General features: G+C 37.6%; 1 protein-coding gene across 1 annotated transcript in view; it reads right to left on the reverse strand.

Moving 5' to 3' along the window:
* The window catches only part of PLXDC2 (plexin domain containing 2), a 468,788-nt gene that overhangs the window by 163,722 nt on the left and 278,648 nt on the right, over window positions 1-26,418 (reverse strand). The window lies entirely within an intron of this gene.

Here is a 26,418-nt window from a genome sequence, read left to right on the forward strand (position 1 = left end):
TTAATCCTATACTGGCTTCTTGCCTCCAAGGTCTTTAGCTTCCTAAAAGGAGTCAGCTCAGGTAATATTAATATTAATATTAATCTAAGAAATGCACAATTAAGAACATATATGTAAGTAGGCACACACACATAAAATATAATAAAATAAAACCCAAAGCAAATTATTTGTGATAATGCAATTGTAATGTAATGTTTAGGCAATCACAGGTTAACTAGACAGCTGGGACTACTGTAGATCATTTTTCTTTTTTTTAAAGATTTTATTTATTTATTTGACAGAGAGAGAGAGAGCACAGGTAGGCAGAGCGAGAGGGAGAAGCAGACTCCCTGCCGAGCGGAGAGCCCCATGTGGGGCTCAATTCCAGGACTCTGGGATCATGACCTGAGCTGAAGGCAGACGCTTAACGACTGAGCCACCCAGGTGCCCCTCATTTTTCTATTTTCATAAGAATTAATGAATAAAACAAGCAATACTTAAAAAAACACAAAATTGTGTTAAAGCTTCTGTTACCTTACTTCATGGTCTGAATAAAGTTTTCATTGGTGTATTGTGGTCTTTATCATTTCAAATTTTCGGTTATAATTTCTAGGTAAGTTATTAGAAATTTAAATCTGCAGTTATTTATTTTGAAATTAATTTGTTTTTCTAGCAATGTCTTCTTTCCTTGACTTCCTTTACATTTTTCATCAAGGGCATAACTGAATTTTAGTTATTTACCTTTAAAAATATATTTTTAACTAGCGAAATCCCTACCATATATTTTAATCATTGATTATTTCCTGTTTCTCAAATGCCAAGTAGTATCTTTCAAATAAATTCCCTATGTCTTGAGCAGAATTTTGTACATTTGCAGTTTCACATAGCTCAAGTGTACTAAAAGATATTAAGATACGGTGATACAGTCATTGTTTTTATTTTATTTCCCTGTAAATTTTCAGAGTCACCATCAATGTTCAAAGTCAATATCACATCCCTAAAATTATCAAGATGAAGAGTAACTATTTTTCAGGACATATGATTTATTTTTTTCTCCTATCCTCACCCGCATGCCTTTATAATTTCACCATTAAGGTGGATACAAAAATTCTATAAAGAAAAGATTAAATTATACTCTGAGAATGTTCTGTAAGGGACAGTGGCTCTGGATAGTTATTTCTCTATTCTCTATTCTCCATGTACTAATGGAAGAAACTTCGCTTAAAGAAGGGGGCTGTAATTCAAGGCAGTATGATAATTGCAAATCAATACAAAATTAACTTTCCAAAGCAAGTCTAAGAAAAGCAGCTGCAATTCCCAGGAAAACAGTTGCAAAATGCAGGACAATTAATGATTTCAGATAGCCAATTCTTACTGTTAATACTTAAAAAAAGAAAGATACATATATATTTTTTATCCCTGAATGTTTCTATATAGATTTGGCAAAAAATTATTCTCCATTCTCCATAACTCAGGTTTCAAATCATGCAAATCCTTAACTGCTGCTTCCTTTCATCAGGAAAAAGTTTTCCGGAACCGTAATTTCCCACATTTCGAAGGTGAAGTCTCACACTGTTCATACAGAAACAATTAAAAATATGGAAGAATCTGTTAATATATAAAAACTATAATTATAATTCTTGATTTTTCTATTATTGTAACATTAAAATAAATGATTGTTGCTGTTACTGTGAGTAGTACAGTTGACCAGTTACGGCTACCATGACTGCAAACATGTCTGCCCCTATTCTTCATCTGTTACCACTATTACCACCGCCACCACTAAGAACAATGTGAAAAATCACCCAAGGTGGCGAAAAACTCCACTTACTCCACAACATGAGCTGAATTCTGAGAACACTTGCGTGTTTTCCTTAGCCACGTTGCAAGCCAAGTCCTACTTCTTGGTGACCAAGGAGTGAAATGCTTCACGGGGATGGGTTCCACTTAAATCTCATTACATTTCTAAATTTTGAAAATGTCATGTCAGCAGCAGCTAATAAACTGAGTAAGAGAGAAAACTTACAGGCCTGCTGACAGCAGCCAAGTGTGATTAGGTGTTGAATAAGAACCTGCCACGCAAATTTAAGAGTCCTTTTGTGGAACGAAACTTTTCCAAAGCTTCAAAGGCACTTGGATCTGCCGCCATCCCATTCAGACATTTACCTCTTTTCTCTATTTTTTGGGGGGGCATGCTTAGTTGCAGAGAAAAATACATTATTTCATTTTTCTGATTGTTCACATTTTGGAGTAGTTCAAGCAAAATATTTTTATTACCTTTTTCAAACTTGTTTGTAGCCATGTGAAGGGCTAATCATAAAATATCTCCTTTGATCACCACATACTTCTTATTAAAAAGGAGTTTGAGGAAGAAACAACCTGTTTTCTCTGTGAAAATTCCCACATTATACTTTAGAACACAGTTGTAGTCACCTCAAATCCTATTCTAGCCTCTGTTCATTTAATTGGCAAATTCTAGAGATAGGTTTACATTTGATATACCTCTACCGCAATCCACAAATGAGACTTAAATAGGTAGGTGAATGACATATACTTACAGCATTTATTTAATGATACAAGCAAATGACATCCTAGTGGTGTGACTAAGTTACTCGACATCTTTGTGCCTCAGTTCCCTAATCTGTTAAATGGGGGAGTAATCATTGGGCTGTTGTGATGGTTGAATGAGTTGATACATGAAAAGCACTTAAAAACAGTGTTTAAGATAAAAATTTGCAGAAAACAAGTAATCAATTAAATTCCCTCTAATGTTTACTTCTTGAAGTCTTTTTGTGTCTAATGTATACTAGTCGATTGGACTTAAACTGGGATGTTTATGTGACTTCAAAATTGTGCTTCATACCCAAACGGTATGATATGGGTTTCTTTGAATTATTCTAGTTTGGATTAAGGCACACCACTGACTTTAACTACAGGGCAACAGATAACTAAAAACCTTAATGCCTAAAGTTCTACATTTGAGATAGATTCCCTTCCCTTACATTCCGAATGGAGTAAGCACCTTGTAAAAATATTAACAACCTATTGGCTGCAAATGGTTGTTTCATTTAACTGAATATGTCATAGTAGTAAAGGCTATAATTGCCTGTGAAACATTCTACGAAACTTTAATGTGTAAAGGGCTACATAAAATATTTTATTTCCTCATCTTTCAGTTGATATTTTTGACCCCGAGGAAAGGTTGGAGCTAATGTATATGCCTGTAGGGCGCTTAACATTGATAGTTAAATGCTGCCTCGAGAGTACAAATGACTAGTGTATGTCACCATTGTCACCTGCGGGATGTGCCAACTATGATCCCTACACGCTAATCAAATAGATCTGAAATTTATCGTCCTTGTTTCATGAGGATTTAGAGCCCTGACTCCTCCTACTGACCCCTCACTAACTTGATATATGATCTGTTCCCTTTCACCATCCTATTTCACTGGGTCGTGTTTGTGGTTATTGTTTTGTCAAATCACTCAGTATTTGCAGTGGACAACCTGCTAGAAGCAAACAAGTGCAGTCTGAGCATAATTCAATTTACATTACGCACAAATGCCATTTTATGAATCATGACACATGCTATAAACTACCCCCAAGACAAATACTTGTTTGTAGTGAAGTCAGCCTTTTAAACAAAACCATATGCGGCAGCAATTGTTAATTTGAAAATTAAGTTGTGGTAAGTTATCTGGTAATGTAACCGCCTGCCAGTGGCAACTGTACAATGACAGGTTTCATGTCATGGGCTCTCTCTGGACAAAATGGCTGCTAGCAGATCTCCCAGTTCACTGTGAGGAGACTGGTTTGTACATGCAACCTAGACGGTTAAAGAAAGAAAAAAGATAAAATAGCATTTCTGAGGTTCTCATGAGCTTACTAACTACTGGCTCCTGGGAAGTAACCCATAATATTGTCACTCACCAAATATTTTCTCTTTACAATTCCAACCAGCTGTTAAGGTAAAATATATCAAATATATTTGCTATAATAAAAAATTTAAAATATATATGTTAAAATACATCACATCTCATAGACTCCTTTATTCCACTGGCTTAAGGCACCACAGGGAATTGCAAATCACAACAGATCCATCCCTTGGAAGAAAAAAAAAGCAAGTGACAAACTTGGTTATTGGCTGCAAATTATGTTCATGAAATTACCAATGTCGAGATTTATGTTGACCATATAAAGTGCCTCTCACCAACTCCAGAAGGAAAGAGAAGGAGTCAGAATTGTGTAGATGAGGAAGAGAGACTTTTGAACTGCTAACCAAATTGTAGCCTATGGTTCTTGCCTTCTCCATCTTGTTCCTCAAATAAATCAATGTGACTTATTCTCAATGCAGGTTCATTCCTAGTGGTCATTGTCAACAGCACCCTTCCTCACCCTCCTCCAGATGCTTCAGATTAGGTAGGATTTCCAGAGATGGGTCCATGCACACTGCAGATGGTGAATGATACCCCCTGGAGTTGTGTAGTGCATGGACCTCACCACTTTTCACGAAAACAGGGATTGCTCTTGTTTGGTTGAGAATCAAGTTCATTCCCTCTATTCAGATTGACCCAGGTAATATTTCCAAAGCCTCACTCCCATGTGGGGGAGAATGGGAGGGTTGCTTTGAATTATTTATGCTTCCAGACTGGGCATTCAGAGATCCTGCTGTCAAATGCTAGACTTGCATGTGGCACCAAGTTATAGCTGGGAGTTAGTCTTCAGCATCTGAAGTCTGCTTAATTTGGAGGTATGCTGCTCCATGTTTGCAAAGCCTCTATCTTGTGTCCCACCTAGTCTCTTGGACCCTACTCCCTATGGGCAGTCTTTCTAGAAAACAACTACTTTGCTTCCTGACCTATGAATATCAACTACCTTGGAATTTCTGCCCATTTACTGAAACCTAAGTAACCCCTTTGGGAAACTATGTAGGACGGCTCTGTTACCAGCTGCCCTTCCATCCAGGTTCCATCTTGCTCTAGAGAGGGGAGCTCATGCCCCACTGTGGCTTTCACTTCATCCTCAGGGTGCCCCATAACCACGAAGAGTAATAAAAATGCCCCATCCTTTCCTAAGGAAATCCATTTTTTAAATGACCAGAAACAGCCTTGGAAGCAAGATGGTCAAATATAAAGATAGGCGATATTCAGGTAGGGAACTTTTTTCCCGACACCATCAGACCTTACTGTATTTACTGACTAATCTGTAGTGCTGCATATTTTACTTTAAAAATCAGGTAAATTTAAAGTAAAAATATTATGTAACAGGAGAATACATCCTTCGAATTCTTGCCCAGAATTATGACCTATTCAGCCCACAGTTTACAAAACAAATTTTATTCCACATATTTGAAATTATAACTATGCTTTGCCACTTCCATACTTCTAAAGATGATTTTGTTTCCCATCCTTGTTTAGACATTCCTAGAATTCAGAGATCTCCTCCCTAAGTTTTACCAGAACTGTTCTAAGTCATGTCATAAAATGTGTTGAATGTACTGACAATCTCTTCCTTGTCTTTCCCCTTTCAGTGCACGAGAAATGCCATCCTCTAGACAAGAAAGAAGCTCTACAAGGAAGTAGAAGAGATTTGTTTTTTCAAAGACCACCAATGCAATGTGTGCGCGTGTGTGTGCGCGTGTGTGCATTTCTCTCCATGAGGAGTCAAAGTGGACTGGACCAGCCTAGGTTTGAGTTCATCTCATACAAGCTGTATGATCTCATGTCATCTCTTACTCTCACTGAGTTGCAATTTCTTCTGTAAAATTAGGTTAAAATTAATTCCTTCTAAACAACACTGTTGTATGTAGTGAAGAAAGACAATAGACAGGTAACTGCAATTCTACCTCAACACATATATTTGGGACATCTGTATTGTCCTGTGACCGTTTCAGAATCAGAGTTCTGTGGAGGTTCCCTCTGCAGCTACACCAATTACTCTCCTCGTCTGATCTTGATCTCGGCAGCCCCGTGGTCAGGTTCCAACTGTGATACTTCCAACCTCCTTGAGATGTGTGCCCTTTTACAGCCTCCAAATTGTGATGGCAACTACGTTTCCCCAGAAGTTTTAGTAGTCTGGTCCCTTAAGAAGATGAATTGTCAGTGAGAGGGACAAAATAACCTTAACAAAAGAGCGTTGACTCAACTGTACTGAATGTAATATGAATTATTACACTTTGCACTTTATAGTTTCAATATGCCTTACAATTTGAATATTCAAAACATTAGATGCCCAAAGATAAACTCACTCTATCTGAGACAAGAAAGGAATTTATGTATGTAAAGGAATTTATGTATTTGGTTTTGTGAATATACATATATATAAATATTATGTATTTATGTTTTATATATTTTATAATTATATCATATATTATATTGTTACATTATATTATGTTATGTTATATTATACATATAATGTAATGAGAAATAGTGAAACTCATCACTACAGTTAAGCATTTTCTTCTTGGTTGCTAAGAACTAATCTGAGATATTGACAGGAATTAGCTTTCAACATGGCCAAGGAAAACAAGCAAGTATTCTCTGAATTAGCAAAATGAAACTCCTGTTGTGGAGTAGCAGAGTTTTTGCATCCTTAGGTTATTCTTATATTATTCTCTCTTGAGGGAGAGAGAGAGACAGAGAGAGAGAGAGTATTAGAGTATATAGATTTATAAATCAATACAAAATGCATACTGAATATCTTAAAATCTGAAGCATAAAATCCTTAATTTCAGTTAATAATCCAGTTAGCTTACTTCCTCTCAAAGCATTTCAGACATGTTTTTACTCACTTTTCTGACCCAAATGCACCTAGCCCATCAATATCTTGGTTAATACCACCTGATTGAGCTTTTCAAAAATGCATTTTTTTAAAAAGTATAATGTATTCTTCCATAAAATTTATGAAGTCTATTTTAGGAAACACTGTAGTTACTGATAGCAGTGAGAGATTGAAAGCAGCCCTCAGACCTTCCTTCTACATCCAGTTTATTTTGCAACTCTCACCCTCACACTAAATGAATAAACAAATAAACAAAAAAATTAAGTTTATTCAGGGTCATCTCTTCCTAGTGTTGACTTGGGGAGAGTTCATTAGAATGTATATTCTTCCACCACAGTTATTATACAGAATTACTTGCATTCATTTGGTATATGGTCATGAGGTCAAAAAGAATAGAATGTGCTTAGTACTACCATTTATCTCACAAATTAGATCCTAATTCAAGTGTAAGAGATTCTACTTCCTATAATCCTACTGTGAAAAAATTTGACTGAATACATTTATTTTGATCAAAATACAAAGCATTTTCCTTGACCTTGGGAGTTTTACAAGGGCTATTTAGATTTAAAAATCCTTAAATACAAATTGAAATATTCATACACATTCAAATATGGATATTTTGTGATGTTCAACTAATTTCTACTTGTTTATATATATGACTATGTATATTAATGTTTTTTTAAAAGACTTTATTTATTCATGAGAGACAGAGGGGGGGAGAGAGAGAGAGAGAGAGAGAGAGAGAGAAGCAGAGGGAGAAGCAGGCTCCCAAGGAGCAGGGAGCCCAATGCGGGACTCGATCCCAGGACCCTGGGATCATGACCTCAGCTGAAGGCAGATGCTTAACCATCTGAGCCACTCAGGTGCCCAATATATTAATGGTTTTAAAGATAAATGTTAAAAGATAAAATTCATAACATATGCATACAATCTATGCTTATGCATATATGAATAAGTAATAAGCACCCATGTATCAGTTTATTTACTGTCTAGACTAAAAGATAGAGAATTAAGCGCAAATATGACCTTTAAAATGTACCGCTAACCACTTTCACACATTTTTTTATTTATCATTTCCTTCCTTTTCTTTAAGTTTTCACACTATATGCTTACATCCCTAAAGATGATTAGTTTTGTGTGTTTAGACTTTACAATAACTGACTTGTATTGTAAGTATTTTTCTGAAAGTTTTTATTTTTGTTTAATCTATATTCATGAGGGAATCATTCCTGTTGTACATGTAGCTCTGTTTCATTAATTTTTCACTGCTATATCATATTCCACCATACAAAAATGCCACAATTAATCTATCCAATCAACTTTTGAGGACATTCGTATTGCTCCAATTTTTTACCATTACAAATCGTGTTACCATGAAAAAATTCTACATGTGCTCTGGTTCACATATCGATTTTCTATTGTATAAACCTAAGAAGGCTTATGGCTAGATCATAGGGCATGCACAGCTGGAAGTTCACAAGATAATGCTGAACTGTTTTTGGAAGTTACACCAATTGACACCTCTACCATTACTATATATATACATATATATATATATATTGCTTCATTTCCCCATCAAAATTTGATATTTCACACTTTCAACTTTTGCCCATCTGCTAGTTGTGAAATTATATTGTATTGTGGCACTTATTTACATGACTTAATTAAAATTATTTGATTACATTGATTAATTACACTACTTAGCCCTAAGGTACATTACTCAGCTGAGTAATAATGAAATTGAATATTTTTTTCAGAAGCTCATTTGCTATTGAAGTTTCCTTTCTGTGCAATGTCTGAAAAATTCTTTGCCTTTTTCTTATTGATTTCTAAGACTTGCTTTATAGCTTTCCAAAACAAAAAAAATTCTGGATACTACATATGTTTTCTGTTTTTTGCACATTCTTACAATGTTTCCTTAATCTTAAGTTATAAAAATAGTCTTCCTTATTCTAATAATATATATATATTCTTCTTTATTGTTCTCTAAATATTTTATAAATCTATCCATCTCATTATTCCTTCCACCTAATATTATTTTTGAAGGGTATAAAACATGAGTCAATTGGTGTTTTTTCCTCTACAGGGATAGCCCATTGTCATTTTTTAGAAATTTTATCCTATCCTTACTGACCTGCATTATCAACTTAATCATAAATCTAGTTTGCATAAATCTATGTGATGTATCCCTGGGTTCTCTATTCCAATCCACTGGTCTGTTTGTTTATTTCTGTACAGTTACCACAATGTTTTATTATTATGTGTTCATCAAACACGGTGAATCAAGAGCATGGTGAATCAACTACCTGTATTTCCCTTTAAGAATATGTGACTATCAAAAAAAAGAAAGAAAGAATATGTGATTTTCCTTGGTCCTTCACTCTTCCATATACATACTTCTGGATTAGTTTATCAACACACATATACACGCACACACGTGCGTGTGCACGTGCAAGTAAAATAACCGTGCTGGATTTTGACTGAAATTGCATTGAAATTTTAAGTAAGTTTAGAAGGAATTCACTCCTTTTGATTTTGAGTCTCCCAGCCATTAAACATGGTATATATATATTTATTTAGTCATTCTAGATATCTTACACTATTCTTTATTAATTTTTAAAATGTCCTGTGTGTTATTTTTAGATCTATTCCAATTTACTGAGTCTTTTCTGAAGATATCATTATTGAAAACTTTATTTTCAGTCATATTTTCTAACAGTTTGTGGTGGCATTCAGAAACACAATTGTCTTTGCATATTGATTTTATATGCAGCAATCTTACTCAACTCCAGAACTAATTCTAATAATTCGTCTGTACATTTTGGGGGGGCTTTCATTTACTGACAATCATATGATTAGAAAATAATGAGAATGTTTTTTCTCTCCAATCATTGTATCTTTTTTTTCTTTTCATTAGCTATATATTGCCTGTTGTTTTAATGCAGAAACAATAAACTTATCCTAAGACAGATATCTAAATGATAAGTTGAAATCTGTAGAACATGAAAGAAATATAATTCAGAATCTAACTAGAACAGCTATCACAAAGATATTTTATAAGTCAAAAAATATTTTGTAAAACATTTAGATGAAATGTCACTGCTGAAGGATAACAAGTCCAGTTATTTCTCCTTTCTATTTCTTATTTCTAGAGAATTCTCTCCACACCTTAGAGAGAAATAGATAAATTTCTCTCAAGCCATTAATCTGCAGGTATCTGAACACCTTACCTCTCTTGCTACTTCATTAGAGATGCCATTTTTCCATTTCTTTCGCAACATTTTTACTTCAGTTAAACCTTCACATCTGATTATCCCACCAAGGTAAAGCAGTAGGAAATGTTATTCACAAAAGTGGCTCATTTGCTTCTCAATTTACAGTGGCTTAGACCAGAACAACATTTACTGGGAACAGGCAGAAACGGGTATGTAGTAAACAAAAGGCACAAAACAGAACCACAACTCTGGGACAACCCCAGAGAGGAAAGGAATAATGCAACACTCCCTCTTAGGCTAACTGGTACGACCAGTAGAAAAAGACCTTCCAAGTGCAGCTGCAACATTTTATTGCCTCCCAGGGAAAATTAAAGAGATTCTTAGATTTTTTTTTTTCCCCAACACCTTCACATTTATATCTGACAAAAAAGCTCAGGGGGCAAAACTACCCTATCTTAGGTTGAAAAGAGGCACTTCTCAAAGGGGACATGGAAGGTATACTGTAATTGATAACCTGCTTTTCTAATATGTTAGCCTTTGTGGAAGAGCAGCAAGAACGAGTATCTCAAATACACTTTTGTATAACTGCTTCAGACTAATCAGAACTGAAGGGATAAAGTTTTTTTTATTTCACTTTATGTCTGCTAAGGCAGAGAATGAAAAGGTTCACCATGCTGGGAGGAATTCTTTTCCTGGACATTCATTTGCAGTTCCCGTTCAATGTGTGAGTGGCTGCAGGTTGAATTTGGCCTCAGTGACATAACCCAGCCATAAAAGTGTGCCTCACATATGTGTCCAAAGCTCAATGAAACCAGGGCAAGCCTGTATTCCATCAGACACCAGTGCTAAAGTAATACCTCTTTAAATTTTTTTAAATAAAAGTGAATAATATCTTAACCTTCCCACAAATTGGGGATACAGAAGGCACAGGGAGACACAAAATTTATTGGGATTCATGGTTCAGGTTTCAACATTTCCTTTTTCATACGTTGCCATTGTCAGAGACCCTAGGCAGGTACTTAATAACAATTAGCATTCTTCCTCATTTTTTTCCTTTAAATTTTTTATTGTTATGTTAATCACCATACATTACATCATTAGTTTGTGATGTAGTGTTCCATGATTCATTGTTTGCATATAACACCCAGTGCTCCATGCAGTACGTGCCCTCTTTAATACCCATCACCAGGCTGACCATCCCCCCACCCCCCCTCCCCTCTAGAACCCTCAGTTTGTTTCTCAGAGTCCATAGTCTCTCATGGTTCGTCTCCCCCTCCGATTCCCCCCCCTTCATTTTTCCCTTCCTGCTGTTTTCTTCTTCTTCTTCTTCTTTTTCTTTTTCTTTTTTTTTTTTAACATATAATGTATTATTTGTTTCAGAGGTACAGGCACCTCTCATGAAAAATCTGGTGGGTTATTATGTACTACAGTGTGAAATCTTAACCATGTTATCCCCCTGCAGGAGTCTTTATATGTTATTAAGAAAGATGACCCTCCTTAACCTAAAAAAAAATGATTCTCTCCTACTGTCACCCACAAGGGCCTGAAATCACTCAACCCCACGAATGTCCACTCACTGCTGACCTTAAGTGGAAGGTGAGCACAGGTCCCCCACCAGCCCCATACCAGCCTGTGAAGGGTTGGGGGCTAAACTCCTGTGAACAGGGGTCACCATAGCCCCTCAGGTGGCTGTTACCATCCTCTGTCAGCTCTGTTGTGGCCATTTGGCTCCTGGCCAATGGCTTTACCAAAAAAAAAAAAAAAAAAAATCCCAATTTTGTTAGATAGAGTCATTCCAGAGACACTTCTCTTTGAGGAAAAAGTGCTAAAAATTTTGAATTGTGGATTTATTTTATCTCCTTACTGGATAAGCTTTTAAGAACAGGTGGTTAATTCACTCATTTTTGTATACAGTGCTCAGCTTGGCTTGGCATAATGCCTGCCATATAAATAATAAATTGGATTTCAAGAATGAGAATGGTCCAAATGCCACAGCTCCATATACAAAGCCCTCCCTGGTCTGGCCACTGCCTGGCTTTTCAACTTCATCTCCCACATCGGCCTGTGCTTCAGCCACTTCCAGCTTCCCGTGGGCACCGTGCATTTTATGCACTTCACATGCTGCATTTTTCTGCCTGAAATATGCTTTCCTCCTTCTGTGCCCTGAAAAATCCTATTCATTTTTCAAGCTTCAATTTAAACGTCTCCTCTTGTGTGAAGTCTTCTTTTATCCTCTCCAAGCCCAGAAGATCTGATTACACCCTTTGGTCTTCCATCCCTCTGCTCATCCCAACTTCTATTACAGGTCTTACCACAACTGGTGTACAATTGTTTATTTTCACATCCACCCCCTGGTCTGTTTCCCTCTCTTCTCATCTGCTACAAACACTAGAGGACACGGACCAGAACTCTTTCGTGTTTGTGTCTCAACACAGAGTCTGGCCATCACTCATGTACTCGTCCAATTTGCTAGCAGTTATCGATTGCTGAGTATGTTTGAAGGATTCCATGAGGCACTGAGGCTGGAGGAGGGAGAGGGCCTTCCCTGACGCCCCAGAGAGTGGTGTGTGATGAGCCTAGAGACGAGCAGCCAGGGGGAGAGCAACAGACTATGGGAGGCCATGCCAGCCAGGGCCTAGGTTTGGGGACTAAAGGTAATAGCAGGGTTGAAGCAGAGGCTTCACATGACAAGACTGACTATACTGAAAGAACATTCTGATAAACACCACATTCAGGAGAGTGTTTATTTTCAGAGAGGAAAAGTGGAAAACCCATGGAGATGGGTACATAGGAAAATTCAACCGTGTCTGTCTTACCCCCTACCTTCAAACTGGCTATTGGGTAAACAGTGTTTTCTATATTATCTATCTATCATCAATCAATCAATCAATCTATCTATCTTTTTGGTATAGCTACAGTATTTCAAAAAAATGTAGAGTTTATTCAGGCAGAGTACAGACAAGCAGGAAGGAGGACATCCTTAAAATAGGGTAAAGAATTCGCTGCCTATTTTAATAATTTGTGTAAAGACGGGATGGGCTTACACTAGGAGTGAGGTGGCCAGAAGGAGACACATCAGAGGGTTTTTCAGAAGTAAATTACTGTCCAGGTGTTTCATTGGATACAAGGGAAGAGTGCTGGAAAGGGAGTCAAATGGAAGATGATGGTGCCAGTTACTAAAATGGGGACGCCAGTGGAGAAGCTAAATCTACGCTGCACAGCTGGTTTCAGAAGACAGGTGTGTGAGCAGTCCAGTGCCATTTCTGTTGCTCATACGCAGCGGGACGTATCACAACAAAAACCGGTCATATGGCCGCTTCCTGTCACAGACATTCAGTTGTTTTTGAATGAAGCCCTGTGCACTGAAGCTCGAACCTTGGGGATCTGGCATAATCCGATTCCTGTGACAGATCTGTGCCATTTTCAAGGCTTGCAAACAGGAGGGATTACCTGCTAATTTAACCATGAAACTGGATTTGTATCTCTGCCCCAATTAAGGTGAGGCTGCATGGACACACATTAGATAAACTACTCTTCAGGGAACTACAAAAGTCATTCATTCCATCTTGACTTGTCATCTGTGGTCCAAACAAAACCTGAAGTAGAGCCCGGTATACATGACAAATGCATTATTTTCCTGCTGACAATGTATTTGTCTGCGACCTTAGTATTTCACAAGTACTACATAAAGAGACACAGCAAATGCATTCCATGATAAAGATTTTCCTCCCAACTTTCATGCAGACCTCTTTGGAACAATCTAAGGCAGCATAAGTATTGACATAATGTTAAATAAATACAAGGCAATGAAATCGGTATACTTAAAAATCTATAAAACAGAACACTATAAATGTTATACTCTGACATCTTGTTCTGAGGGTTCCCAGCCTAATACAGATGAACAAATGTGAGAGCCTAAAAAAGTAAAAAGGTCACTAGAGTTCCCTACCAGGATGTTCTCTCACTGAATCAGGGGGTCATGGAGGGAAAACTCAGGGGAGGATTTCTTTTTCAGGAAAAGAGTAATAAAGATTATTCAATGAGCAGAGGAGCTGTTTAAAATCCAAAGTCAGGATAGGGGAATGGCGAACACTAAAAGAGAACTTGAACTTTTTTTATTTTTATAAGTGAACCATTTAAGTTTATATCTCCATACTGTTCAATAACTGAAAGGCTCAGTCAGAGACTATCACATACAATTCAAGTGATGATCAGAAGGTTGTGAGAGTTAGAAAACATGTAAAGGTGTAGGTTAGGATCTGTGAACTTTCTAGATACCAAATTCTTCTCAGATTATTTGCCCTCTGGGAAAATTAACTTTGTTAGGAGAAAGGGTGACCGTGAGATTGGCACTCTGTGATCTCATGGAAAGTTTACAAAAACATTTGGCCCTTGATTCCCTTTTTTAAAAAAAATTGTGGTAAGAACACCTAACACGAGATCTACCCTCTTAAATTGTTAAGTGCACAATACAGTATTATTAACTATAAGCATAATGCTGTGCAGCAGATCTCTAGAGCTTATTCATCTTGCATTACTGAAACTTTATATCCATTGGACAGCAACTCTCCCAGTTACCCCTCACCCAACTTCTGGCAAACACCATTCTACTCTCTGCCTCCATGAGTTTGACTCTTCTAGATAACTGGAATCGTGCAATATGTGCCCTTCTGTGATGAGTTTATTTCACCTAGCATACAGTCTTCAAGGTTCATCCATGTTGCTGCATATGGCAGGGTTTCCTTCTTTTGTAAGCTAATAGTCCATCACACGTATAGGTCACTTTTTCTTTATCCACTCATCTGTCGACGAACATTTAGGTTGTTTCTAATCTTGGCTGTTGTGAATAATTCTGCAATGAACACGGGCGTGCAAATATCTCTTTGAGATTCTAATTTTAATTCTTTTGGATAAATACTCAGAAGTGAGATTTCTGGACCATATAGTACTTCTATTTTTAGTTTTTTGAGGAAACACCACACTGTTTGCCATAGTGGCTGCACATTTCACATGCTCACCAACAGTGTGCAAGGGTTCCAATTATACTACATTCTCCCCAACACTTGTTACCTTTTATGTTTTTTAATTTTTTAAAGATTTTTTATTTATTTGCAAGAGAGAGAATGAGAGACAGAGAGCATGAGAGGGAGGAGGGTCAGAGGGAGAAGCAGACTCCCTGCTGAGCAGGGAGCCCGATGTGGGACTCGATCCAGGGACTGAGCTGAAGGCAGTTGCTTAACCAACTAAGCCACCCAGGCACCCAACCTTTTATTTTATTTTTTTTTAAATAAGAGGCATCCTAACAGGTGTGAGGTGATATGTCATTATGGTTTTGATTTGCATTTTTCTTTTTTTTTTTGAGCAACTTGAAGTTTTATTAGAAATCTTTCTAATATCATTGTCCTGCTAACAAACATTTACGTCTTTATATTTCTCATTAGGGAAAACTGCCACGTTTAAACCTAGATCACATCAAAGTGTGCAGCATTGAAAAGATTTATAAAAGGAATCTTCAGTTTGATAAAATGATTTGCATTCTTCTGATGGTTAGTTTGTTGAGCATCTTTTCATGTACCTGTTGGCCTTGTGTATGTCTTCTCTGGAGAAATGTCTACTGAAGACCTTTGCCCATTTTTTAAAATTGAGTTATTTGTTATTTTGCTCTTAATTTGTAGGAATTCCTTATATATTTTGGATATTAACTCCTTATCATATATGTAGCTTGCAGATATTTTCTCCCATTCTGTAGGTTGTCTTTTCATATTGCTGATGGTTTCAATTGCTGCACAGAACCTTTTTAGTTTGATATACAGTTGACCCTTGAACAACAAGGGGGTGAGGGGTGCTTACCCCCCATGTAGTTGAGAATCCATGTATATAACTTTTGACTCCCCAGAAGCTTAACTACTAACAGCCTACTGTTGACTAGAGGCCTTACTGATAACATAAACAATTAATATATATTTTGTATGTTATTTATATATTATACATTCTTATATATATTCTTATAATAAAATTACCTATATTCTTATGATAAAATTAGCTAGAGAAAAGATATCATTAAGAACATTATAAGAGAGGGGCGCCTGGGTGTCTCAATAGGTTAAGCATCTGCCTTCAGCTCCGGTCATGATCCCAGGGTCCTGGGATCGAGCCCCGCGTCGGGCTCCCTGCTCAGTGGGGAACCTGCTTCTCCCTCTTCCTCTGCCTGCCACTCTGCCTACTTGTTCTCTCTCTCTGTCAAATAAATAAATAGAAATAAAATCTTTTAAAAAAAGAATATCATAGGAGAAAATACATTTGCAGTGACATACTGTAAAGAATCTGTGTATAAGTAGCCCTATGCAGTTCAAACCCATGTTGTTCAAGGGTCAACTACAGTCCCATTTGTTTATTTTGCTTTGTGCCTTTGTTTTTGGTGTCAAATCCATGAAATCATTGTCAACTCAATGTCATGTTTCTCCTATGTTTTCTTCTAGGAGTTTTACAGTTTCCGGTCTTACATTAAAATCTTAAATCTGCTTTGAATTGCTTTTTGTGTTTGGTGTAAGGTAAAGGTCCAATTTCATTTTTTTGCATGTGGATATTCACTTTTTCCAACACCACTTGTTGAAAAGACTATCCTTTCCTCATGTGTATTCTTGGTACCCTTGTTGAACATCAATTGACTGTATGTACGTGGATTTATTTCTGGCTTTCTATTCTGTTCCATCAGTCTACAGTCTATATTTATGCCAGTACCTTACTGTTTTAATCACTATAGCTTTGTAATATATTTTGAAACCAGGACGTATGATACCTCCATCTTTGTTTCTCTTTCTTAAGATTATTTTGGCCATTCAGAGTCCTTTGTGGTTCCATATGAATTTTAATATTGTTTTCTATTTCTGTAAAAGATGCAATTGGCATTTTGGTAGAGATTGCATTAAATTTTTGGATTGTTTTGAGCAGCATGGACATTTTACCTTATTTGTTTATTTTTTCAATTGATACTTTTCTTATTTATTTACTAGATCATCAACTTTGTCTCCTCACCTATCTACAACTGGAATTTCATTTTATTTCCATGCTGAGTAATGAAACAATGACAAAGCTAATAAGAATAAGCTACCACAAAAAGAGAAGCTAACACTGCTCCTTTTCTTTTAACAGGCAAAATATAAAAATATGCACTCTAGAATGCACAATGGTTTAGACACTAAGAAATTCAAACGGGATCTTGAAGAACGGAGGCAAATCCAGGATGCAGTAAAGAAGACCTGAGATACTGTGCAACTGTTTAAGGGTTCCTGGAGCTGCATCTCTTGGCCACTAGCTGAATCCTGACATGGGACAAGATTTTAGGTAATGCCAAGTGGAGATGCGACAAGTGTTAAGGTGACTTAGGGGTGGTGCACAGGAACCAAAAGGCTGGAACATACTAAACACTGCTGAAAGCATCCACCCCAGGACTTTACCTTCAAGGAGCTCTAAACTGGCACCACCTGCAGTGCTCACATGGCTGAACTTACCCTCTGTGTTCCATTTGGAACAGCAAGTGGCAGTGTCTCCACCACCTATGATGGTGATGCAGCCCCTGGTAGTGGCTTTTACCACCTCATCCATGGGGGCTTTGGTAACTTGGCCAAAAGTTTCCCATTCAAATGTGCCTTCAGGTCCATTCCATATAATCTGCTTAGCCCAAGCAACTGCCTCAGCCTACTTCTTACTGCTCTCAGACCACAGTCCAAGCCCATCCAGCCAACAGCAATGCCAGAAGCCACAGTGGCTTGGCCAGTCTTGGTCTTCTCATCAAACTTGTCAGCAGTGACAAAGTCAACAGGCAAGGTAACTTTCACACCATTCTTCTCAGCTTTGGACAGCAGGTCTTTGACTATCTTGGCTCCCTCTTCTCAAACACAGAAGTGCCAATCTTCATGTTGTTGAGCACCTAAAGGACGGCAAAAGCCATCCCACCACCAATAATCGCTTCATTGATTTTGTCCAGCATATTATTGATCAGCTTGGGCCACTAAGGTAGACGTTTTAAAAACGCTGTCTTCCAGTCCATGAACACATGATGTCTTTCCATTTATTTGTATCTTCTTCAATTCCTTTCATCAGTGTTTTGCAGTTTTTAGTATACAAGTCTTTCACCTCATTGGTTAAATTTATTCTTAAGTATTTTTTTTCTTTTCAATGCTATTATAAATGCCTTTCCTCTCTGGTTTTCTTTTCAGATAATTTGTTATTAGTGTAGAGAAACACTACTAGTATTTTTATGTCGACTCTGTATTCTGCAACTCAACTCAATTCATTTATTAGTTCTAATAGGTTTTTATTGTGTGTGACATCCTTTAGGTTTTCAACATATAAAATTATGTCATCTGCAAACAGAGGTAATTTTACTTCTGTCTTTTCAATTTGGATGCTTTTTATTTCTTTTTCTTGCCAAACAATGCTACCTAGGAAATGTGTATCACATTAATTGATTTTCATATATTGAACCATCTTTCCATCCCAGGGATAAATCCCATTTGGTAATGGTTTATGATTCGTTTAATGTGTTGTTGAATTTGGGTATTTGGTTTGCTAGTATTATGTTGAGGATTTTTGCATCTATGTTAATCAGGAATATCGGTCTGTATTTTTCTTTTCTAGTAATGTCTTTGTTTGGCTTTGATATCATGGTAATGCTGGACTTACAGGATAAGTTTGGAAGTATTCTTCCTCTTTGGTAGAATTCACCCACAAAGATATATGGTCTTGTTCTGTGCTTGTGTTTTGTTGATTATTGAATTAAAAATAATCTATAAATAAAAAATTATTTAATTAGTATAGATATGTTCAGATTTTCCATTTCTTCATGGTTTAGTCTTGGTAGGGTTTATGTTTCTAGGAATTTAACCATTTCGTCTAGGTTATCCAATTTGTTGGCATATAATTGTTCACAGTAATTTCTTATGATCCTTTTTGTTTCTGTGATGTAAGTTTTAATGTCTTCTCTTTCATTTTTGATTTTATTTATTTGAGTCATTTCTCTTTTTTTCCTAGTTAATCTAAGGGTTTCTCATTTTTGCTGATCTTTTTCAAAAACATCTCTTAGTTATGTTGATAGCTTTATAGTTTTTATTTTATTTTGCTCTAATTTTTATTATTTCCTCCCTTCTATTAACTTTGAACCCAGGTTGTGATTTTTCTAGTTCCTTGAGCTGTAAAGTTAGTTTATTTGAGATCTTCCTTTCTAATGCACATGCTTATAATTATAAACTTCCATCTTATTTCTGCTTTTGCTACATCCCATACCTTTTTGTTTTCATTTGTCTCAAGATATTGTATAATTTCCCTTTGATTTCTTTTTTGACTCATTAGTTGTCCACAATGTGTTTTTTTTAATTTCCATATATTTGTGAATTTTCCAGTTTTCTTTCTTGCTATTAATTTCTAGTTTCTTCTTATTGTGGTTGGGATATGTTTGATATGATTTCAAACTTTTAAAATATATTAAGACTCTTTTTTGTGGCCTAATATATGATGTATCCTGGAGAATGTTCCATGTGCACTAAAGAAGATTGTTTGTTCTGCTGCTGTTGAGTGGGATATTCTGTATATGTCTGTTAGGTTCATTTGGTCTGTAGTGTCTGTCTGGATGTTGTTTCCATTATTAAAGTCTCTACCATTATCATATTCCTCTCTATTTCTCCCTTCAGTTTGTCAATGTTTGCTTTATATATTCAGGAGCTCTGATATTGGCTGCACATATATTGATACTGGTTGTATCTTCCTAATGTATTTACTCTTTTTTTTAAATTGATTTATTTATTTAAGAGAGAAAGAGAGAGAGTGAGAGGGAGGGGCAGAGGGAGAATCAGAGAATCTTTTGAAGATTTCATTCTTTTTAATATTTATTTGTCAGAGAGAGAGAGAGAAAGAGAGAGAGCACAAGCTGGGGAGAGAGGCAGAGGGAGAAGCAGGCTCCCCACTGAGCAAGGAGCCTGATGTGGGACTCGATTCCAGGACCCTGGGATCATGACCTGAGCCAAAAGCAGATGCTTAACCAACTGAGCCACCCAGACATCCCTGTATTGACTCTTTTTACCATTATTTAATGTCATTTGTCTCTTGTGACAATTTTTGACTTACAGTGTATTTTGTCTGATACAAATATCGCTGCCCTGTTCTCTTTTGGTTACCAATTATATGGAATATATTTTTCCATTCCTTTATTCTATATGTGTCCTCAAATCTAAAGCAAGTGTCTTGTAGATAGCAGGCAGCTGGATTTTTTTAATCCACTCAACCACTCTAAGCCTTTTGATTGGGGAGTTTAACTTATTTACATTTAAAGTAATTATTGCTAGAGAAGGACTTACTGTTGTTATTGTTAGTTGTTTTTAGTCTGTCTTGTAGCTCTTTTGTCCATCTTTTCTTGTCTTGCTAGCCACTTAGTATTTCATTGATTTTATAATGATATCTTTTGTTTCCTTTCTCTTTTCTTTTGTGTATCTTCTATCTGTTTTATTTTTGTGCTTACCACAGAGGTTTCATAAAACATCTTAGAGTTTTAACAGACTATTTAAAGCTAATAACACCAATATTTAGTCATCCTTAATCAATTTTAAAAATGAAGTAAATATGTCTTTCTTGCAATGACTACAGCCTGATTCTTCACAATGTTTATTGACAAAACAAACATTTCACTTTGACATTTTTGGTTTAGCTTTTGAACTAAACTAAACCAGATGTTGGTTTATAAATGTGTATATTTTACTTGGAGAACATCTATAGTCCAAGTGAAATATATTTTCTCTGAATCTCAAGACTATTGTTTCCAAAAATCTAACACTGAATAAAGAAATTTACTTATCTTTCAAATTACAAAACATCCTAACATTAGTTGCTGGTGTAGCTAAAGGAATTAATTCAATTTTTTAAAGCAATAGGATGATAAATTTCTTTCAAAATGTCATGAAGAATTTACAATCAAGATTAAAATGAATAAACTTATGTGAGAGTAATAGAAAATGGTAGAAAGAGTCTTAAGGCATTTTATTACTTATTCCACTGTGAGTAACTGAGGTTTACAAGTCTGTCACCTCCACTAAAATGAACATTCTTCTGCAGCAGGGAATGCATTTGTCATTGTAACTCCTCTGCCCTCTGCTCTGTGTAGCACGTAACAGGTTCTCTGTAAATTTTGGCAGATTTCTATTGTGTAACTAAGCAGGAGGGATGTAGGAGTGCCAACAACATTGACTCCATCTCTGCCCTCCATCCTGTTCATGCCCACTCAGTGACCACCCCTTTGGGGCTCTGTGTTCCAGCCCTGTGGAGCTTAATGTATATCTTAACCAGAATGCAGGAAGTCTTGTTCTGATCTTCCCTAAAGTGGTACACAAAAGGCTCCCCTTTAAGTATCTGGGAGAGATGACTGGTGTACAGAAGGCCCCACTTTAGATAACGAGTAGAGATCCTCTGATGTGCAGATAGTGCCACCTTAGATAACTACCCTATGACCTCACCACCATGCCTCTCACTTTATAAAAGCTGGGGATCAAGAATCAGATTAGGGGATGCCTGGGTGGCTCAGTCGTTAAGCGTCTGCCTTAGGCTCAGGTCATGATCTCAGGGTCCTGGGATCGAGCTCCACATCAGGCTCCCTGCTCAGCGGGAAGCCTGCTTCTCCCTCTCCTTCTCTTGCTGCTTCTGTTCCCTCTTTCTCTGTGTCTTTCTCTGTCCAATAAGTAAATAAATCTTAAAAAAAAAAAGAATCAGATTAGGTGGAGAATAACCATGCCTGGATCGTCCACCCACCTGATTCCCCTCATCCCACCACCCCCCAGCCCCATTGGTAAGTTACCCTGAATAAAACTCTGTGTAAATGGTATGGAGTGGCTTTTTTCATTTTCGGTCTTGAAATGCTTTCTCAGTCTAAAGGATACTTTATGAACCCTCTTACACTTTCTAACAAGGGAGATTAATAAAAATACATTTTAGTTTAGTTTTGGTAGAATTACACTCCCTGGTGAGGGAGTGACAGCATACAGGAGCCCAGTGAGGAGCTGGAGGTGACTGGAACAACCAGGTATGAGGTGATAGGAAGCCTAACTGTTAGCAGTGAGAATGGAAAGAAAGAGATGGGTCAAACAGAGACTTCGGGGGGAAAAAAATTTGGGCAGAGCTAATTAAAAAGGAAAAAAAAAAGGAAAACAAAGGTAACTAAAAAATGTAGATTCTGCAAAACTGGAAGAAAAACTTAAAGATTGATGCAAAAGGGAGCAAGATTTAGGAGTAAAGACAACGATGATTCAATCGGGAAATTCCCAGGTGCCAGCCACCTGGAGGAGCAGTGAAGGCAGGACCAGAGGCTGGGCATTCTAGGGAGAGTCGTGCAGAGGCCGGGGACAGGGATGCTGGGGCCAGCCTTCATCGTGGATGAGCATGAGCATGGGAAGGAGCACAGGAGGCCAGAGAAGGAGGAAGTAAACCAGGTAAGATGTCACAGAAGCCCAAAGCAGTGATGATTTCAAAAGAGGAGGGGTTTAAATCAGTTCAGGAAAAGATGGCGGAGGAGTAGGGGACCCTATTCCAACCCATCCTGGAATTGAGCTGGATATCTACCAGACCACTCTGAACACCCACAAAATCAGTCTGAGATGTAAGAAGATAGATCTGGATCTCTACAAACAGAATATTGCAGGCGGCTGGTTTCAAGGTATGAAGTGGGGAGCTGTGATTCCCCAGGCAGATATTGGAAGATAAACAGAAGGGGGAGGGAGCTGGCATAAGCGCTGGCGCAGGGAAGGTGAAATAACACAGGAGCACAAAAGCCTCCCACGCTGGGGACCCAGCACAGACTCAAAGACCAGTAGCGATGGGGAAAGGACTTTAGGGTACCCCCACACCACTGAAACCCAGAGCAGCAGACCACGTGAGCAAACTGGGGGTGGCTGGAGGTTTTACAAGTACAAAGGGCAGAGATGTGCCCTGACCTGGAAGCGAGGACTGGGAGCGCTGTTGAGGGGCGCACAACGAAGGCTGATGGAGTTTATAGCAACACAGGCAGAAACGGAGATAGTGTGGCCTGGAGAGCTCACTAAAGAACAGGCTGCACTCTCTCTGCTCTGAGGCAGAGGGTTGGAAATGATCTCTTCTGCTCTGAATCTCAGAAGAGATGAGGAAAGCCACCAAAGAACAAAAGCCCCCCAAAACAGGTTTTCACTGAGCCCATCGCCCCCCCCAACAGGGGGCATAGCAACTCTGCCCAAACAGGATTGCCTGAGTAACAGTGCGGCAGGCCCCTCCCCCAGAAGACAAGCTGGGAGAACAAGAGGCTGGCACCCCAAAGTCCCTATAAAACAGATGCATCTTGCTTGGGTTGTGGTCAATAATTTGAACTCTGTACATTCCCTCAACTACCCCTCAACAGAATGACTAGGAGGAGGAAACCCCAAAATAGGAAAGACTCAGAGACTGTGACTTCTGCCACAGATTTACATAAGGATACAGATATAACCAAGATGTCAGAAATGGAATTCAGGGTAGCAATTGTGAAGACAATACCTGGAATGGAAAAATCGATTAATGGCAACATAGAGTCTCTAAGGGCAGAAATGAAAGCTGAACTGGCAGAACTTAAAAATGCTATCAATGAGATCCAATCTAATCTAGATAATCTAACAGCTAGGGTAAGCGAGGCAGAAGAACGAATTAGTGATCTACAAGAACAATTGACAGAAAAGAAGGAAAAAGAGGAGGCCAGGGAAAAACAACTCAAAATCCATGAAAATAGAATCAGAGAAATAAGTGACACCATGAAACGTTCCAATGTCACAATTATTGGGATCCCTGAAGGGGTGGAGAGAGAGAGAAGACTAGAAGATATATTTGAGCAAATCGTATCTGAGAACTTCCCTAATCTGGGTAATGAAACAAACATTCGTGTCCTAGAGGCAGAGAGGACCCCTTCCAAGATCAAGGAAAACAGGCCAACACCTCGGCATGTAATAGTAAAACTCGCAAATCTTAGAACCAAGGAAAACATCTTAAGGGCAGTTAGGGGGAAGAGATTCCTTACCTACAGAGGGAGGAACATCAGAATAACATCAGACCTATCCACAGAGACCTGGCAAGCCAGAAAGTGCTGGAAAGACATATTCAGGGTACTAAACACGAAGAACATGCAGCCAAGAATACTTTATCTGGCAGGGCTATCATTTAGAAAGGATGGAGAGATGCAGAGCTTCAAAGACTGGCAGAAACTGAGAGAATATATGACCATTAAGCTGGCCCTGCAAGAAATATTAAGGGGGTTCTATAAAAGGAGAAAGACCCCAAGAGTGATATACAACAGAAATTTACAGGGACAATCTATAGAAACAAGGTCTCCACAGGCCACATGATGACAATAAATTCATATCTTTCAATAATCACTCTCAACGTGAACGGCCTAAATGCCCCATAAAATGGCACAGGGTTGCAGATTGGATAAAAAGACAGGACCTATCCACATGCTGTCTACAAGAGACTCATTTTGAACCTAAAGATACATCCAGACTGAATGTGAAGGGATGGAGATCCATCTTCCATGGCAACAGACATCAAAAGAAAGCCGGAGTAGTAATTCTTATATCAGACAAATTAGATTTTAAACTAAAGTCTGTAATTAGAGACACAGAAGGACACTATATTATTCTTAAAGATGTATCCAACAAGAAGATCTAACAATTGTAAATATCTACGCCCCCAACATGGGCGCAACCATCTACATAAGCCAACTGTTAACCAAAATAAAAAGTCACATTGATAACAATACGTTAATTGTAGGAGACCTCAATACTTCACTCTCAGCAATGGACAGATCATCTAAGCAGAAAATCAACAAAGAAACAAGAGCTTTGAATGACACAGTGGACCAGATGGACCTCATAGATATATACAGAACATTCCACCCTAAAACAACAGAACACTCATTCTTCTCGAGGGTACATGGAACTTTCTCTAGAATAGACCACATACTGGGTCACAAATCAGGTCTCAATTGATACCAAAAGACTGAGATTATTCCCTGCATATTCTCAAACCATAATGTTTTAAAACTGGAACTCAATCACAAGAAAAAATTTGGAAGAAATTCAAACACTTGGAAGCTAAAGACCATTGTGCTCAAGAATGTTTGGGTCAACCAGGAAATCAAAGAAGAACTTAAACAATTCATGGAAACCAATGAGAATGAAAACACATCAGTCTAAAACCTATGGGATACTGCAAAGGCAGTCTTAAGGGGGATATACATAGCCATCCAAGCCTCACCCAAAAAAATAGAAAAATTCCGAATTCACCAACCAACTCTACACCTTAAAGAACTAGAGAAAAAGCAACGAACGATGCCTAAGCCATGCATTAGAAGAGAAATAATTAAGATTAGAGCAGAGATCAATGAATTAAAAACCAGAAACACAGTAGATCAGATCAACGAAACTAGAAGTTGGTTCTTTGAAAGAATTAATAAGAATGATAAACCATTGGCCAGACTTATCCAAAAGAAAAGAGAAAGGGCCCAAATTAATAAAATTATGAATGAAAGTGGAGACATCATGACTAACACCAAGGAAATAGAAACAATTATTAGAAATTATTTTCAACAACTATATGCCAATAAGCTGAGCAATCTGGATGAATTTCCTTCCTGGAAACCTATAAACTCCCAAGACTGAAACAGGAAGAAACTGACAACCTGAATAAGCCAATAACCAGTAATGAGATTGAAGCAGTGATGAAAAACCTCCCAAAAAACAAGAGTCCAGGGCCTGATGGATTCTCTGAGAAATTCTACCAAGCGTTTAAAAAAGAAATAATATCTATTCTCCTGACCTGTTTCAAAAAATAGAAACAGAAGGAAAGCTTCCAGACTCATTCTATGAGGCCAGCATTATCTTAATCCGCAAACCAGGCAAAGACCCCATCAAAAAAGAGAATTTCAGACTGATATCCCTGATGAATATGGATTCCAAAACTCTCAATAAAATCCTAGCTAATAGGATACAACAATACATTAAAAGGATCATCCACCACGACCAAGTGGGATTTATCTCTGGGATGCAAGGGTGGTTCAACATTCGCAAATCAATCAATGTGATAGAACACATTAATAAGAGGAGAGAGAAGAACGATATGGTCCTCTCAATTGATGCAGAAAAAGCATTTGACAAAGTACAGCAACCATTCCTGATTAAAACTCTTCAGAGTATAGGGATAGAGGGAACATTCCTCACGTTCATAAAATCCATCTATGAAAAACCCACAGCGCATATCATCCTCAATGGGGAAAAGCTCAGAGCCTTTCCCTTAAGATCAGGAACACATCAAGGATGCCCACTCTCGCCACTATTGTTCAACATAGTACTAGAAGTCCTGGCAACAGTAATCAGACAACAAAAAGAAATAAAATGCATTCAAATTGGGT

This window comes from Eumetopias jubatus, unplaced genomic scaffold (assembly GCF_037043125.1).
Source record: "Eumetopias jubatus isolate StellerSeaLion01/CBP00866 unplaced genomic scaffold, mEumJub1_p1.0 scaffold_8, whole genome shotgun sequence".
In the NCBI taxonomy this organism is placed as follows: Eukaryota; Metazoa; Chordata; class Mammalia; order Carnivora; family Otariidae; genus Eumetopias; species Eumetopias jubatus.